The following is a 16,773-nucleotide window of genomic DNA, read 5'->3' on the forward strand; positions in this document are numbered from 1 at the left end:
TACCTAACGCTGTTGTTACACTCATTGCAACATTTCCCCCTATCATATTGCACTACTTTGTGAAGCATGTTTTTTGCTGGCATAGTAAGTCTCATGGCCAGTTGTTTCTGTTGCTCTTGCTGTTGTTTTTGTTATTTAAAACATATTACTCTGGATTGCATTATCTTTTGGAATGGAACTTTTTCAGTCCTTAGGGTAAATTGCAGCTCACTAGGTATATATTATCTCTGCAGTTCACGAGCAATTTATACTGGAGCAGTTCTCCTGGAATTCCTTTCTTAGAAGCTGCTCCAAACTAAATGATTGAACTGCAGCTTCCTGCCAATAAATCTTTTGTGCCACACAGTATCACTCTAATAGCCATAATGTTGTGCGTCACAAGCATAAGTCACATGAATCTCTGTGAGAATGGGCAAGTTTAACAGTGTGCAAAATTGAAGACATTATTCCACATTTTCTTTCTCTATCTCTCTTTCTTATTCCTAAAAGTCCAGTGATAATTACAATTGATATGTTGATTCAGCAGTATTGGCTGCTGCTTTCGAATATTTGGATGAAGCCTGTGTGCAACCTTCTTTGTGCTTCCTTTTTGAAATTTCTCACAAGGCAGTTTTCTCTGTTTGTGTATGAGAATGCTGAACATTGGTTATTTCCTGCCTAAATTGGCCTCCCATTAGATTTAACTGGTTGTTTTTCAGATGAATGGACCCTTGTGTATAACTCTATTAGCTGGGACCTATAAATCCACTTGGTATTTTAAAACTCGTTTTCTGCAACTAATGTTTGCAACACCAGACTTTGAATGATCAGGTATCCATAGATGGCAGGTAAAAATGGACCGTGTTTGAAAATATGCACAAAAATGTTAGCAATTTTTTTTTTGGACTTATATACCGCCCCATAGTGCTACAAGCACTCTCTGGGCAATTTACAATTTAATTATACAGGCTACACATTGCCCCCCCCCAGCAAGCTGGGTACTCATTTTACTGACCTCGGAAGGATAGAAGGCTGAGTCAACCTTGAGCCGGCTACCTGGGATTTGAACCCCAGGTCGTGAGCACAGTTTTAGCTGCAGTACAGCGTTTTAACCTCTGCGCCACGAGGCTCAGTTGGCATGCATCCCCAACCTCTACTATTGCATTTGTTTATTTTAATGTATTAAATGTTTCAACTTACAAATACCTCAGGGCAGCTTCCAAGCTTCGCTTAAAACAAAATAAAAAGTTGCAGCTAAACAATAAATCCTTCAAGAACCTGAAAACAGAGTAATTTTAAAAAATGAGATTTTTTCATAATTATATCTTCTCAAATTATATATGAGAAGAACAGCTAAAACCAGAGTAGAAGGAACATCAGCTATCATTTAAAACAGTTCAGGTATCTACAGGTGTCTACAAGATAATATAGGCAAGCAGAAACATATAGAAACACAATTTGGACACTTTTTTTTTAAAGTCCAGGATCTGCAACCATATCCAGCCCCACCAAATAGTCAGGGCTAGATAAAAGGCCCCTTTATTTAATGACTAGGATGGAACTAACATACTTATCTCCAATCACTGAATAAAGCGAAAAGCAGAACATTCCCTGTTCAACACTGAAGAAAGTCTCCCTTTCAGCAACCCTGCTCAAGGCAAGAACAAATAGCCCCAGATGTTGTTGGTCAGCAACCCCAAACATCCATCATCTAAGGCTATGTTGATTAGGGCTGATGGGAATTGTAGTCCTTCAACATGCCGGTGGCTATGCTTTGACCTCCTCTGATACAGAGAGGGAGATACAAAGGAATTGCTCCTTGCCTGATTCTACCTGGAAAAAGAGACTGCATTTTGCCTCATGCTGCAGGAGTATTGGCATGGCAATGGTTCCCCACACGGAAAGAAAAATGCTTTCCTACACAGATGGGAGCACACCCAAAAAAGCAGTTCATTACAGTTATCATTCCAGTGTCTTATTGTCCCTATTTTGACCCTCTGACAATCTCCACTTCAGCTTGCTTTCCTTCTTCCTCAAGCATCATTGGCAAATACAATCGCTGAGTCACAAAGGTCTGTTGAATTAAGCCTCTGAAAACTTTCCAGCTTCCAGTGATAAAGACTATCTATAATGTATAGTTTCCAACATGAATTTGACACAACTCTGGGAGGCAGTGGAAGATAGGAGGGCCTGGCGTGCTCTGGTCCATGGGGTCACGAAGAGTCGGACACGACTAAACGACTAAACGAAAAAAACGATAATGTATAGTTTGGTCCTTAGTTACCTTCTACTTGACAATTTAGAAGCAACTAGTTCTTTTTATATTTCTTTAAAGTAACTAAAATCACATGAGGTTTTTTCCCTCCAAAACCCCCTGAATTCCGCATGCCACTGAACTGTGGTACAAAGTGTACTCTCCTCCATTATCTTTTCAGCACCTACAACAGAGTATGAGGCCACAACAGAGAACAAGAGCCCGAGACTTTCATGCCAGGTCAGTTTGCTGTCAGAAAGAATGACAGGTTTACTAAAGGCCTCATAAAACCTGACAGTAACTGGGGAACAGCTGGTTTGAGCGTGCAGAGACATGATAAAGTCTGTGTTAGCCCTCACAGAAACAGGGTTGGCAGCTGTAACTAAAGCCATTTAACCATGTCAAATGTTTTTTGCCGAGGAAAGAAGAAAACCCAACCCATGAAATCAGTGCTTTAAGTGAAAGGATGGCAAAAAGAGGCAGGAGACCTCTTGCTGGCATGTTCCTTGAGGCACAATGGGAAACTGGGGCAGAGGTTGACATCTAGTGGTAATAGGCGCTGCAGGGATTACACCGCTTGAGCACGGAAGGATTAGCTATATTCCAGGAAGGCTGGGCTTGTTCTGTGTGTTCAGCAGGGAAGACAGCTGAGGAAACGCTCAGGAACAAAACCTGTCCAGTCACCTGAGTTGCCACAAGTGGTGCCTCCCTACTAGGAATCTGACGCAGGTCAGAAACACGGATCAAACCAGTTGTTGAGTCTCTGAACACCATTTAAAAAGAAAAATACACAACGCACACTAGGGCTTGTCACCGGTTAGACTGATTTCCTCTGTAACATATACTCCCCGCAAGGGTTTGGGTTGGTCAGAACGTCCACAGAGGGATAAAGGGAAGGACTTAGCATGACTGGTTACAGAAAGGCAGAATTCTGGAATATATGGAAATCAATGATAAATCTGCTGATATTTCTAGGGGAAGTGATTTTTGAACAGATATTTACTGTGGTTCTGACCAACGTAGTGCAGGGAGTTGCTAGGGGTTGTGTGTGTGTGTGTGTGTGTGTGTGTGTGTGTGTGTGTGTGTGTGTGTGTGTGTGTGTGTGTGTGTGTGTGCTTAAATACTGGTATGCTTTCAATTTGACAGGTTCAAGCAACTTTATTGAAGGATACATTTTAACTTATTCATGTCTTTGTATTCTTTATATTGCTGCTGTATTTGACTGCTATGCCTTTAATTATTAGAAGTGTAGTGTATACGTCTTTATAGTAAACATTTTGCACACTTAAATGGGCTTTATATATCCTAACCTTTATTTCAAAATTCAGTCATAATCAAGTATGGTGGTCATATATGCATCATTTTTTAAAATGGTGCACACCAATCTGCACAAGATTTGCAACATGCAATCTATGTGTAGTTTGTTGTATAGGTTAGTAACTTAGGTATCTGGTATCTGGGAGTTCAGTTCCGTACTGTGTGTCCCAGAAGAGCTAGCCTGTATGACGTTGGGAAAGCTACAGTCCCAGGGCACCCCCAGAAGAAAGGAATGGTAAACAACTTCTGAGTACTCTATTGAGAAAACCCTGATAAAGTCACCAAAAGTCAGAAGCATCTTGTCAACACATGATGGATGGATGGATGGATGGATGGATGGATGGATGGATGGATGGATGGATGGATGGATGGATGGATGGATGGATGGATGGATGGATGGATGGATGGATGGATGTGCGTTGTGTGCAAATAAGTTGGAATGGACTTATAGCAATGGAGGTTTCAAGATAAATGAGACATTTAAGGAGTGGCTTTACTAGTTCTACTCAACTCTCCATGAGTTTTCATGGCCAACCCAGGTCTCCTGATCCGACTTTGTTACTTTATCTACTACATCTTACTGAGCACCCTATGTAATTTATAGAGATAGAAATTTAGAAGGAAGTATTTAAAATTTTACATTTTCTATTTTAAATGTAAAATTTTAAATAGAAAAAAACACCACATATTTTACCATCAAGGCTCTGACCAGGTGAAGTGCAACCAGCCTGTTCCCTGGGTGCTTAGTGCTGTAGGGAAACTTCAGGAACCTTGGTCTCCCTTCTCTCTGTCTTTTTTGATCTTTAAAACAGGTTAGATTGCAGTCCTTCAAACACAGCAATGACACCAGTAAAGTAGGGCAGATGGCCAGCCTAGCAGTTTTCATGACTTAGAAAGATGCAAAACAGATAAGAAAATATGGTGTGCTCACTTAGGGACATGTAATCCCTTTAATCTTTGCTGGTTCTTGCCCTCAATTGTTTGGGTAGAAGCAGTCACTGCCTAAAGCCTGTCATTTGTACAAATGAAATCCATACTTGAGTTCAGTCATGCAATATTTCCCTCAGCTGGTTGCAGGTGTTGGCTGATCTATTTGAGACGCCTCCACTGACTCAGGATTGCCATATTCTAGCCCCCCCCCCAAAAAAATCTGTCAGTTCTATTTGCAAATTAATGAATAATATGATACAAATTAATGTGTATTTTGCTATATTTTGCAAATTGGGCACATTAATTGTTGCATTGTTTTTCTACTGGTGTGTTTTAGTCTTTACATAGTTACCACTAATCTCAAAGAACCAGTATAGTATAATTGTTAGCATTCACCTTGGAATGGAAAAGCCCAAGTTCAAATACCAGCTTAGTCACGAAACTTACTTGGCATCCTTGTGACAACCTCGCAGCTACCTTGCATGGTTGTTTTTAGCATAAGATGAGGAAAGGAAAACCATGTAAAGCAGAGTATATACACTGGTGGTGCAAATACAGTACATTTTAAAAATTACATTTTACTACACATGTGGCTTCTGGTGTTATTCTCATGTGACTGCTGTTGTTTTTGCCATCAGTTTTTACTGATGGCAAAAAAAAAACCCAACAGGCTCCAGAGAATACCATAAAATGAGAGCAAACTGAATAAATCATGAGGAGACACAGAAGCTGAAATCCTGTTTGTTTAAGTTCCATGATGTAAAACAGATGACATTGTTAGCCAGGGCAATTTTTTTTGGAACTTAAGCATTTCTTCCTCTGATTAGGTGTTACGTATTCCAAGTAATCCCTTTCATTGCTGGGAACCTGTGGAGCAGTGATGTAGGAGAAAAAAAGTCTTTAATTGCAAAAAAAACCTGCTACTACCTGTGGTGATTCTTAGTAATTAAAGACTCCTCCCATCCCACAGCCCCTATAGATTCCCGACAATGAGATCAATTACACAGGGCCTGCACTGCCCTCAGGACAGGAGGAGAACACGTTTAGTTTAAAAAAAAATTGCTTTTGCTGATGACATCATGAGCCTTATGCTGCAGAGCTTTATATGGACAAGTTTTCAATCAGGGTGTCATTTCCTTCACAGATACAGATCTAATTATATCTGTAAATTATCCTAGCTTAACATTGTTTGCCATATTTAACTTTACAAAACACAGAGAGACAGAGAGAGAGAGAGAGAGAGAGAGAAGCAAGTGCTAGTTCAGTATGGTACCTCTTTCGAAACTCCTACTACTCCCATTAGATGTTGTTTTGTTTCACTATTATGGGCCATACTGTAATGAGATTCACAGCATCGCTTGAGGATTTACCTTTTGGACTTACACCATCAAGAATTCCTCAACAAGAATAATCACCAAACTCCTGGCTGGGGAGTTCTGGAACTTCTAGCCCAGAAAGGTAATTCTGGAATTTCTACTTCAAAATAAGTACGTCTATTTCCATTTCCTATACACATTTACCATGGTATAAAACCCACTTAATTTACTAGGCTATACAGTATATCTGAGTACACATTTCAAAAAGCTATACCATAATCCAAAAATGAATACATTTAGAATTAGTATAGAACTGATCCAGAATCTTTGACTTGCATATATATCAGTTTATCTTAATCTGTGGATTGTATCACTCATGTGGAAAGGCTTGTTTCTAGCAAAACAGCTAGTTTGGCAAGCTCTGACAAGCCCAGATGGTGACAACATGCTTTTCCTTACATCTATGTTCTATAAGGGCCAAGATAAATTAAAAATAACAACGTTTAGAATCTAGGACAGCCGATTGGCTAAACAGGCATCACCTGGCGTATGTACAATCTAGTCAAAGTCTAGTAAAATCTGTATTATGCAATCCTCCCATTGTTTCTCATCTTTGGTTTTCCCAGTATTTAGTATACACATTTACAAGTCCAGAAAGAAGGAAGACAAGGCTGTGCAGTCACCAATATTACACAAATGCAATAGTGAGGGATACCTTTTATTGAACCACTAAACTGTTACTCCCAGAGCTCAGCATCTTAGCTTATTCTATTAAGCTACATCTCGAGCAATCATAATAAGCAGACAGTTTCTTAGAGAAAAGGGCAACAGGTTTATTCAGGTGAAACAAGTGTGCACCCAGTAGAGTGGGGACCCCCGAGATCAACAAGGTTCAAGTTTTGATACAGTTCTTAAAAAAAAAAATAAAGGTATGCAACAGTTGATTGGTCGCTGAGAAATATATGCTCGTTGGTTAGAATTTCTTGCATTTCAGCGAAGTAGTTACCCATGCACAGAAAGCATTCCTTATCACAAAGGAATGTTGATTATTCCTTACAAAGCACTTCTTCTTTGGCATTTGCTTCCTCCTTACAAACAATAAAACAAATAGCAAGCTTTCGTGAATAAAACCCACTTCCTCAGGCTAAGCAGTCCTGCTTCATGGATAGTGCAGAAAACTGTACACAAAAGTCCAAAAAATGATGATACATGTCTGGGAAAGATAGGTCTTCTCAAGGCTGGGCCTCAAATATCTCTGCTATGGGGCTTTGAATTTTTACACTCCTGGTCTTGAGACCACAAGGTCTCCAACTACCCTGTGATTGCCCCTACACAGACTCTATATTAATGTTCCAATAAAAGGTATCACCCACCTTTGCATATTTAAAAGTCTTTCCCAGTTATAAATACAAGTTTTATATAGATTTTAAAGACAATTTTTATCTAGATTTGATTTTATAGTTGTGTTTACATTTAAGCCCTAGATGAAGACGTGAGAAGTTTTCTGTCATTCTGATGCAGATACTGGAAAGTTTGAAGCTGAAAACATAATGCTAAACCATAGTTTAGCACAGGTTGTGAGTATAAGCAGAAAAGGTCTATGTAAGTTCTAGAATCTCTTTCCTCTTTCTTGCTTCTTCACAACCAGGAGGAGGAATAAATCAGAATTCTATTTCATTTTTGTAGATTCCTGATTATGTCTGAACTAAAAATTATGGCATAAAATAAATATTGTTCTGCTAAACAAGCCTGCAAAATCATCTAAGATGTATTTTGCAGCTCACTAGGGTTACTTTTCCACCATAATTCCTGGTTTGCACATAATTGCAAGCTAGCGGGCTGCTAAAATGGAACTGAATTCTGGTTTGTTCCAATAGAGCAGTGGTTCCCAGCCTTGGGAGACGTGGTGGCGCTGTTGGAGACGTGGTGGTGCTGTGGGCTAAACCGCAGAAGCCTGTGCTGCAGGGTCAGAAGACCAAGCAGTCGTATGATCAAATCCACATGATGGAGTGAGCGCCCATCACTTGTCCCAGCTCCCGCCAACCTAGCGGTTCGAAAGCATGCAAATGTGGGTAGATAAATAGGGACCACCTCGGTGGGAAGGTAACAGTGTTCCATGTCTAAGTCGCACTGGCCATGTGACCACGGAAGATTGTCTTCGGACAAAACGCTGGCTCTATGGCTTGGAAACAGGGATGAGCACCGCCCCCTAGAGTCGAACACAACTGGACAAAAATTGTCAAGGGGAACCTTTACCTTTACCTTTTCCCAGCCTTAGGTCCCCAAATGTTCTTGAACTAAAACTCCCGCAAGTCTTCACGACTAGCTGTGAAGGCCAGGATTTCTGGGGGTTGCAGTCCAAGAATGTCTGGAGACCCAACATTGGGAATCCTTGTGATAGAGGGAATAAATGGAGGAATGAACCTGAGGCTTCATAAAAATTATTTTGTTTGCGAATGTAGCACTAAGCCATAATGCAATCTTACATGTGAATGTCCCCAAAGAATTGAGAAGATTAATAACCAAAACAATGTCTAAATATGTCAACAGCATAAGTGAAGAAAACTATCCCCAAACAACTGCAATGCATGTAAAACTGGCATCTAGGCTTATGGTATGAAATGAAAATGGGGCAGAAAAGTTATTTTAATATTTTCACTGGGACTCATGATTTTCAAAGACCTTGCCATTTCATTACTTACTGGTATATTATAACTTGATAGCAGTTAAATTTTAAATGACTCTTCTTAACATGCTTATTTATAATTTAAATGCTGTATTCATGAATTCATGATGTACTATTTGGTATTCATGGAGTTGGGGTTATGTACCTTAAATTAAGTAACCTGTTATTAGTTCAGGCTAATACCTTCCAGTGATTCAAATTGCCTTGAAGAGTCCATTTGAAAGATGCGTCTCTCTCTTCAATGCACACAAAAGGTCTGTTTTGATTTTATAGAAATAGCAGCGTCAAATTAAAGGCAATCAAAGTCATGACATTTAGTTAAAGAGTTTTGAGGCTGCCAGAGTGAATTAACTGAAGCAACAGTTCTAAAAGGACATTCTTTTGAATTCAGAACCCTATCAAAGGAAAATAAGGCTTGTATTTGATTTGCAAATTTACAAAATATCATTTCCCTCAGTTATGTCAGAAGCTACCTGGCTGGATGAGAGAGGTGGGAGTCTGGCTGCAGAGTTAGGGGTTGAGAGTTCGGTTCCTTGCTGGGAATCCCAGAAAATCCAGCCTATGTCGCCTTGGGTAAGCTGCACAGTCCCAGGGTGCCCACAGAAGAAGAAAATGGCAAACTACTTCTGAGTACTGTCTACCTAGAAAACTCTGAAAGGGTCACCGTAAGTCAGAATTGACTTGACAGCATATAATTAATTAATTAACTGTTAGGAACTGGATTCTTGAATTCCACCAGAAAGATGTGCTGAAATTACCTTTGGTGGTTCACCGATTAGTAGAGATGGGCACGAATCACTCTTCCATAGTTCAGTGCCGTTCATTGATTTCACCACACAGCTTCTTCTATGGATGCCTCAGCTTCTCAACCCTGCCTTTTCCGGGTGCTGTCTCTGGGTGAGCTGGAGGAGGCAGAGTTAGGAAGCCGTGTTGCTGCCTCTGAGTGAACACCCTTCTGGATAAGGCAGGACTGGGAAGCCAAGGAGCCCATGGAAGAAGTTGTGTGGTTGAAATGCCAAAATATATTAAATCACAGAACAGGGGTTCAGACTCATCTCTACTGATTACTTAACTTCCTACCAAACAGTTCACTATTCACCAGTTTTGTGAAGTCTAGAAGCTTGGTTAAATCTAGCTAAGCTACACTGATGGAGATAAAAATAGATAATGGAAAAAAGTCAAGTTACAGTCTCCATGGAGAAAATTTTGCTTTGAGCATGACTACTGGAAGACCATGTGGGTTGGTTTGTTAATTTCATGATAGACAGAATTAAGAAAGCAGGAATTATATTTTAAGAGTTAAGTTAATTAATAGGGGCTTTAAAAATTTATTTATACTGTAACATACAGACACACACACACACACACACACACGCGCGCACGCACGCACACACACACACACACACACACATTTTTCTGTCCTGAAGGGGGAAATAAGAAAGTATTGGTTCTGCAGACTTCTATCATAGTTCAATTTGAAAATGAGAAAATCACATTACGATAGGTAGGCTTTATTGCTCAGTGCTTATGAAAGTACCAAGTACCGATGGGCATGAACTGCCAGTTCTGTTGTTTGTGCTGGTTCATTTTTCATGCAAACAGGAGTCCAGAAATTCCTGGCGCCACCTCCTCTGGCAGGCACCCACTCAGAGGCAGTACCCAGAGGGGTTGGGCAGGGAAGCCAGGGCAATGCCTCTGAGTGGGCGCCCACCAGAAGAGGAGGGGCCGGGAAGCATCAAACACCTGTTTGGGTGAAAAAGGAACTGGCACAAAGTGCTAGTTAGCGGTTCATACCCATATCTAATACCAATACATCTTGATTCAATAAGCATACTAATTAAAACGGTAATGCACATTCACAGCTGTGAGAAGCAGTTCCACTGATGTGGCCAGTATAGTATCTTCCATTGGGTAAACCAATGCACCATTGAAAACAATTCCCCACATCTGATGTATTCCCCAGGCAATGGATTGTATAATGTATGGAGATTACACCAGGAAAGTAAAGCAGTAACTGGTTCAATTTCTTGTTCCATGTTCAAACATTTCTCCGTCTAACATCCATCTTAGAACCCTACCCAAAAGCACATGCTCAGTTCTAACTTTCCTAAAGAAAGCACAAATTGGCAATAATATCTCATACTTCCCCAACCCCACAGCTGAATATAGGGGGTTCCTGAGTCATCCTCAGGAGTAAGTCCTGTGTCTCCTTTTGGGTGAAGACACAAATAATACAGAATTCAGCCTCGCTGACTATAGTGTAATGGTTCCATTCTGATATCCCTTTGCACATCAGCACATGCCTCCTCTGCAGGATGCCCTTTTCTATGTTATAAAGCAATGGTTCCCAACCTTAGATCCCCAAGGGTCTGGGGCTAAAACTCCGAGAAGCTTTTTCACCACTAGCTGTGCTGGCCAGGATTTCTGGGAGATGTAGTCCAAGAACATCTGGGGAACCAAAGTTGGGAGCCAGTGCTGTAAAGACACTGATGATGGCAATGCATCCATGTGGCGAATAGCCAGAAAGGTCCATTCCTAAACTTCAGCACATGAAGGGGACTGCCCATTCCTAATACCCTTGCTGCTGCTTTTAAATGACAATGTAATTTTGGAGCTTCCTACTTCTCTCATACCTGGTAGCCTCATCCATGAGTGAAGAATTTATAATTTCCTGCCTTTTAACAGTTCTGCTGGCAATTCTCTGTGATAGAAAAAGGTGTGATGTAGGAGAAGGAATCTGGCGTATTACGTTTCTATGCTGCCACGTGCCATTTTTCTCAGTGCTTCTCTCTAGGTTTGTGCAGTTCATTCAGCTTGCACAGTTAAAGGAAAGCTAATATGATGGATTTCCCACATGCTTGATATGACTTCCCCAAGAAGTCTTGGGAAATTGCACCTGTAAATGGATGCCCATTATCACTTTTCATTATGTGTGTAAATCCAAAAAGAGAAAGAGAAAGATGGGCTGTATTTGCAATAGCTAGGGCAGTATTGTTAGACATTACATTAACTTAGTTTTAAAAGCCATATGAAAGGCACATTAAAAACATTTCTACTATAAACAGCCTAGCACTTCACTATGTCAAGTATGCCCCAGGGTTACTGCAGCCGTTCCTCTGTGTGTGAATAGGCCTGGTGACAAATCCCACACTGCCACCCAACTATATTGTTTGTTTGCCTCTTCATACAGAAAATAATTATTTAAACAAGGGAAAAATGTGCTTCATCCAACAACTTTAGCAGACAGACAGACAGACAGACAGACAGACAGACAGATCCATCCATCAATCAGTCAATCAATCAATCAATCAATCAATCAATCAATCAATCAATCAACCAATCAATCAATCAATCAATCAAGGAGCTAGAGCATCTGATTATGGAGCCAGTAGCTGGGAGTTCAACTATCCCTAGCCAGCCGTGAGCAAGCTACGTATATGGTCCCAGAGCACCCCCAGAAGAAGGGAATAGCAAACCACTTCTGAATATGCTATACAGTGGTGCCTTGCATTACGATGTTAATTCGTTCCAGCGAAATCGCTATAAAATGAAAACATTGTAAAGCGAAATTAAAAAGCCCATAGAAACGCATTAAAACCTGTTTAATGCGTTCCGATGGGCTTAAAACTCACAGTCCAGTGAAGATCCTCCATAGGGCGACCATTTTCGCTGCCTGTCTTGCGAGGAATCCGTCCCTAAACACAGCGGGGAGCCATTTTATTTACCCGGTGGCCATTATGAAACCACCGATCAGCTGTTGGAAAATCGTCGTTTTGCGAAGAATCGCAAAAGCGATTGCAAAAAGTTCATCGTAATGCGATTTCGTCGTTAAACAAAGCGATCATAATGCGAGGCACCACTGTACCTAGAAAAACTTGGAAATATTTGTCATAAGTCAGAATTCATTTGACAATACTTATAATAAGTAATGAAAGTTCCTTCCATATCGTTTAAACTAAGTTAATGTAATGTATAACAATACTACCCTAGCTATTGCAAATATTATAACAGGGTGTAATTATTTTTCATTGCTCATTCTAGCTAGTTGTGGCTATGCATTTTACTTTAAGCAACAGAGGACACAAAGGTGAATATCAGTTCAATAAGAAAAAATGGTTTTGTTGTATCTTGTACTGTCCTTTGGCTAGCTGGAAGTAGATGGATCAGTTTTCCATTAATCCAAATGTACAGAAGTTTTTCTTTTATTGTGTTTTCTAACAATATTGTACATAGTATATATTCTTGAGAACTGAAGGACAAGAGAATAGCTAAACTTTATAAGGTTGGAATGATCGGAACCTCTGGCCTGGAATATGCAGGGGCACTACTCCATAATGCTTTGTGTATCTGAAATATCTCCTCTTTTCCAAAGGCATGGGTAATTGGACATTTTCTTCCATGGCTGTGTAAAGAAAAAAATACATCAAGAAAGAAAAGCAGACAATGGGAGACAGTTTCAAGGAAATGACCCTAAACTTATATCCTTGGAAACAAGAAGTTGGGGAGAGAAAACAAGAACATCTTATGAGGCAACATTCATTTCTAAAGGTCAAACTGTATACTGTATAAGTCTGGTCCTTAGAAATGAACTGTGTAAGAAACTAAGTTCTTTTTAGAAGTAAAAGAGTGTTGTGTCCGCCCTCCCCCCAAAAATCCTAACATACTCTTTGCTCAGCTCTGCTTTTTTGTGTGATTTGTTGTTGGGACATACAAATGTGCTCCATTTGCACAGGAACAGCAGTTTTGAAGGAATTCATCTCTAGAAGGAGATCCTTTCATGACCTTCTAAATGCAAAGCAAACAGCTCATTAGAGTTGGGTCCTAAGATGTTTAAGGGCCATAGGCCTGTGCAGTATTGTCTAAATCCAGGCATCAGACAGCTTTCCTTTATTCAGGGCCATGCCCCTGCATAATCCTTCCAAACACTCTACCCAACTTGAAAAACAGGAATCTCCTTCCTCCTCATTCATTATTCTCCTTGTCCCTGTATTACCTTTTTTTTTTTCTTCAGAAACTGCAAGATTGATTGGTGCTCTTCAGCTTCTTTTAGCACTCTTTTAAGTACTTTCTGTTTCTAGCTACCTCATTAGTGTTTACAGCTAGACACAGCACTATTTTGTTAAGGCGCTCTTAGCAAATATCTTTAAGTTAAGGTAGATGTGTGGGTTGCTTTGAGACAACAGTTGCACTTGAAAAATAAGTGCTGTTAGGCTGTGATTTCCAATGATTTGTCTTCATGCAAAATAGGAAGGATAAGAAATGGAGCAAGTTGCTGGCATGAAATAATAACAGGCCGTAGTTTTGAGCCTAGACAAGGAAAGGTAGCATGAGATAAGTTTGAGTGCTAACTGTGCCTCTAGAAATTATTTATGTTCTTCATGTATTCTTTACATCCTTTCTCTCCAGTACTTACGTTTATTGGTGTAAATGTGGTTTCCACTCTCTACAATATCATGCCACTGTTCAAAAGCAAACGATCTAATGCTAGAGACCAGTGTGAATTAGGAAAGAAGGATATATCATCTAAAAAGAAAGAATATGATTTCTGAATTTACAGCTCAGGGACACTATGCAACCAGGCAATCCCTAACATTGCCCAAATCAGACAGTGGATGCTGAAAGAGGCAGCCTTCCAGCTTTTCTCTTCTTGGAGAACAGCACCATGAGTGCCTCATACATGGCCTCTTGCTCCCCCAATCAGATAACCTGCTACAGGCGCTGGTGCTCTATTCCAGCACAATCATAATCCTCTCCTCATTTCTCCCTGGGCTTCCCACCTCTTAAAGCTTTCTTAATTTCAGTAGCATAACAAAGGGGAAGGGAGCTGTTTTCTTGTTGCTGGGAGTCAAAAATCCTTGCTGAGCTCTTACAAACCACCCAGTGAGTAAACATTGATCTGTCTTCTGCCCACCCTGGAGTAACACTGCAATTGTTGCTGCAGTACTCAACCAGCCCCTTTTTGAATGTGAGGAGGTACATTTCACTGGGATTTTAATTCTTGAAATAAAGCCCTCACTTGATCTGGAAAATTCAAAAGCCATAAAAGGCTTGGAAAAAGTATTTAAAGATAGGATTTTTCCCTCTCTAATTTTAAGACTGATTTTCATAATTTTAATGTGATTGGTAGCTGTGCATTTTAATATGTAAAAGATGAGGCTAAATCTTCCTAAGAGAACCCTACAAAGTCTGGCTTTTTAAAATGATTAATTCTTATTAGATGTAAATGACATGAGTACTGAAAGAGAAATGGATAAACTGTTCCATTTCAGCTGTTCTCTAGGCAGAAAATATGTTACCCGCCAAATTTCTGTCTCTGCTCCTTGGTGTCAGCAACATCTATTTGACCCTTTGGTTTCCTTCTAACTCCAAAAATGAGTCATGACAGTTACTAATGGAAAGGTTGCCAAAGCCTAGTTGAAGATGCTGCAGTTACAGAGGTCCCTGGTGTCCATTAGACATCGAGTGGTCTCCTACGCCAAGAGCACAAAATGTTCATCACATACGCTCTCATTACCAGCCATATGTGGTGCTGCCATCATTAGCAGGAGGGCACGGCTTGCGAGATCCGTGTGAGATGCGGAAGCAGGGAAAGAGCCAGAGGTTTCTGCGGCTGTGATGTCCTCATTTGGAGTGGTGGTAAGAGTGTGATGTTAATTGCAAGAGGTTTAAGAATTGATATCTGGAGGAAGGTCTGGGGATCCATTTGTAACAAAACCAGCTGATTTAGCACCGATGGGTTTATAGGATGAGCTCTGGAATGCATACATTCATTTTCGGTAAATATATAATAATCATCTTAGACCTGCAGAGCTGGAAGTGACTTTATGGATCATTGAGTTCAACCCTTGTCAAGGAGGCACAGTGGGGAACTGAACTTCCACCTGTAGCTCTACCTAAACTGCTGAGCTATTCAGCAGTTCTCAATAATAATCTCAGAACTGCAGAGCTGGAAGGGATCTTGTGGGTCATTGTGATGCTCTGTTCTGGAAAAAGTACTATTCAAAAATAAGTGAGCAAATATAACAAGGAAATAAATGTGTAAGCCCAGCCACTACATACCCCTAGAACACTGACCGGCATGAGAGTGTTTTATCTTTCTCTCCTTTCCTTTTCATAGTCTCTTCCTCTATGTGTGTGTGTGTGTGTGCATGTGCATGCACATGTGAACATGGGAGGTAGTATGTACGTATGTTTTAATACCATATATCAGTGGTGTCGAACTGTGGCCCTCCAGATGTTCTTGGACTTCAACTCCCAGAAGCCTTCACCACTACCTCTGCTGGCCAGGATTTCTGGGAGTTGAAGGCCAAGAACAAGTATAAGTATATATACTTGTTCTGGATGTCAATAGGCAGAAATGCAAAATATAAACATTAAATGATACCAGTACTGTCATTAATATGCTGATGCTACTTTGGGCACAGCTGAACCCATTGGGCACAACTGAATGAAGGTGTCAATGCAGGAGACAAAATAAATAAGCATCTGCCAAAGAACTTTGTTATATTTGAGTGTTAGGTTCCCAGTCAGAGGTGCAGAGCCCGCCACACATAGAACTGTAGGTGCAGGAACTCTCTGCAGTGCAAAGTCCCACTGGACTATGATGATAGTCAAGTCAGCAAATACCAGGAGCAGCAGGGGTAGCCTGCTGGCTGTATTTCCTGAATTTCCCAGCTGTTTCTCATGTAATGGAGGACAGTGTTGTATGTGTCACACAACATCTCCTGTCCTGTGCATCCAAAGCTAGACTTCTGACTGGTAGGTGAAAGACACCTATCCCATCACCAGTACTGAAGGAACATTCATTTGACAGTGCAGCCAACTTTGGTACGTGGGATAGGGAAGGCAGAGTCATCTCATCTTTCTTCAGGCAGCAAAATGTCTTGAAACTACCCCAGTTCCAAATACCTGTATCTGCAAGGAAGACTAAATAAACATACATAGGTTTTACTCCTATGTACAAGGAGCTGAAATTATCTATCCCTGATCTACACTGACTGCTAGTATCTCTCCATGTTTTCGGGGCTAGATTACATGTTACATGTAATGATTAAAGGAAATATGCACAAAAGCTCATTTTTGTTGATTTAAGCTGTATTAAAATGACATGTAGATGAGTAATTTTTATGGCCAACAAGGTTTCTTACTTCCTGTGCAAGAATGAAATAAGGGCCCACATCCTATATTATTCCATTCTCTTAATGGTGATGAGGTCTTCTGGTAAGGGGAGATTGTTGGTAACCAAAGATTGTCTCCTTCTGTGAAACAGCACAAGGAATGCCTGATTGCTA

This window comes from Pogona vitticeps, chromosome 3 (assembly GCF_051106095.1).
Source record: "Pogona vitticeps strain Pit_001003342236 chromosome 3, PviZW2.1, whole genome shotgun sequence".
Classification (NCBI taxonomy): domain Eukaryota; kingdom Metazoa; phylum Chordata; class Lepidosauria; order Squamata; family Agamidae; genus Pogona; species Pogona vitticeps.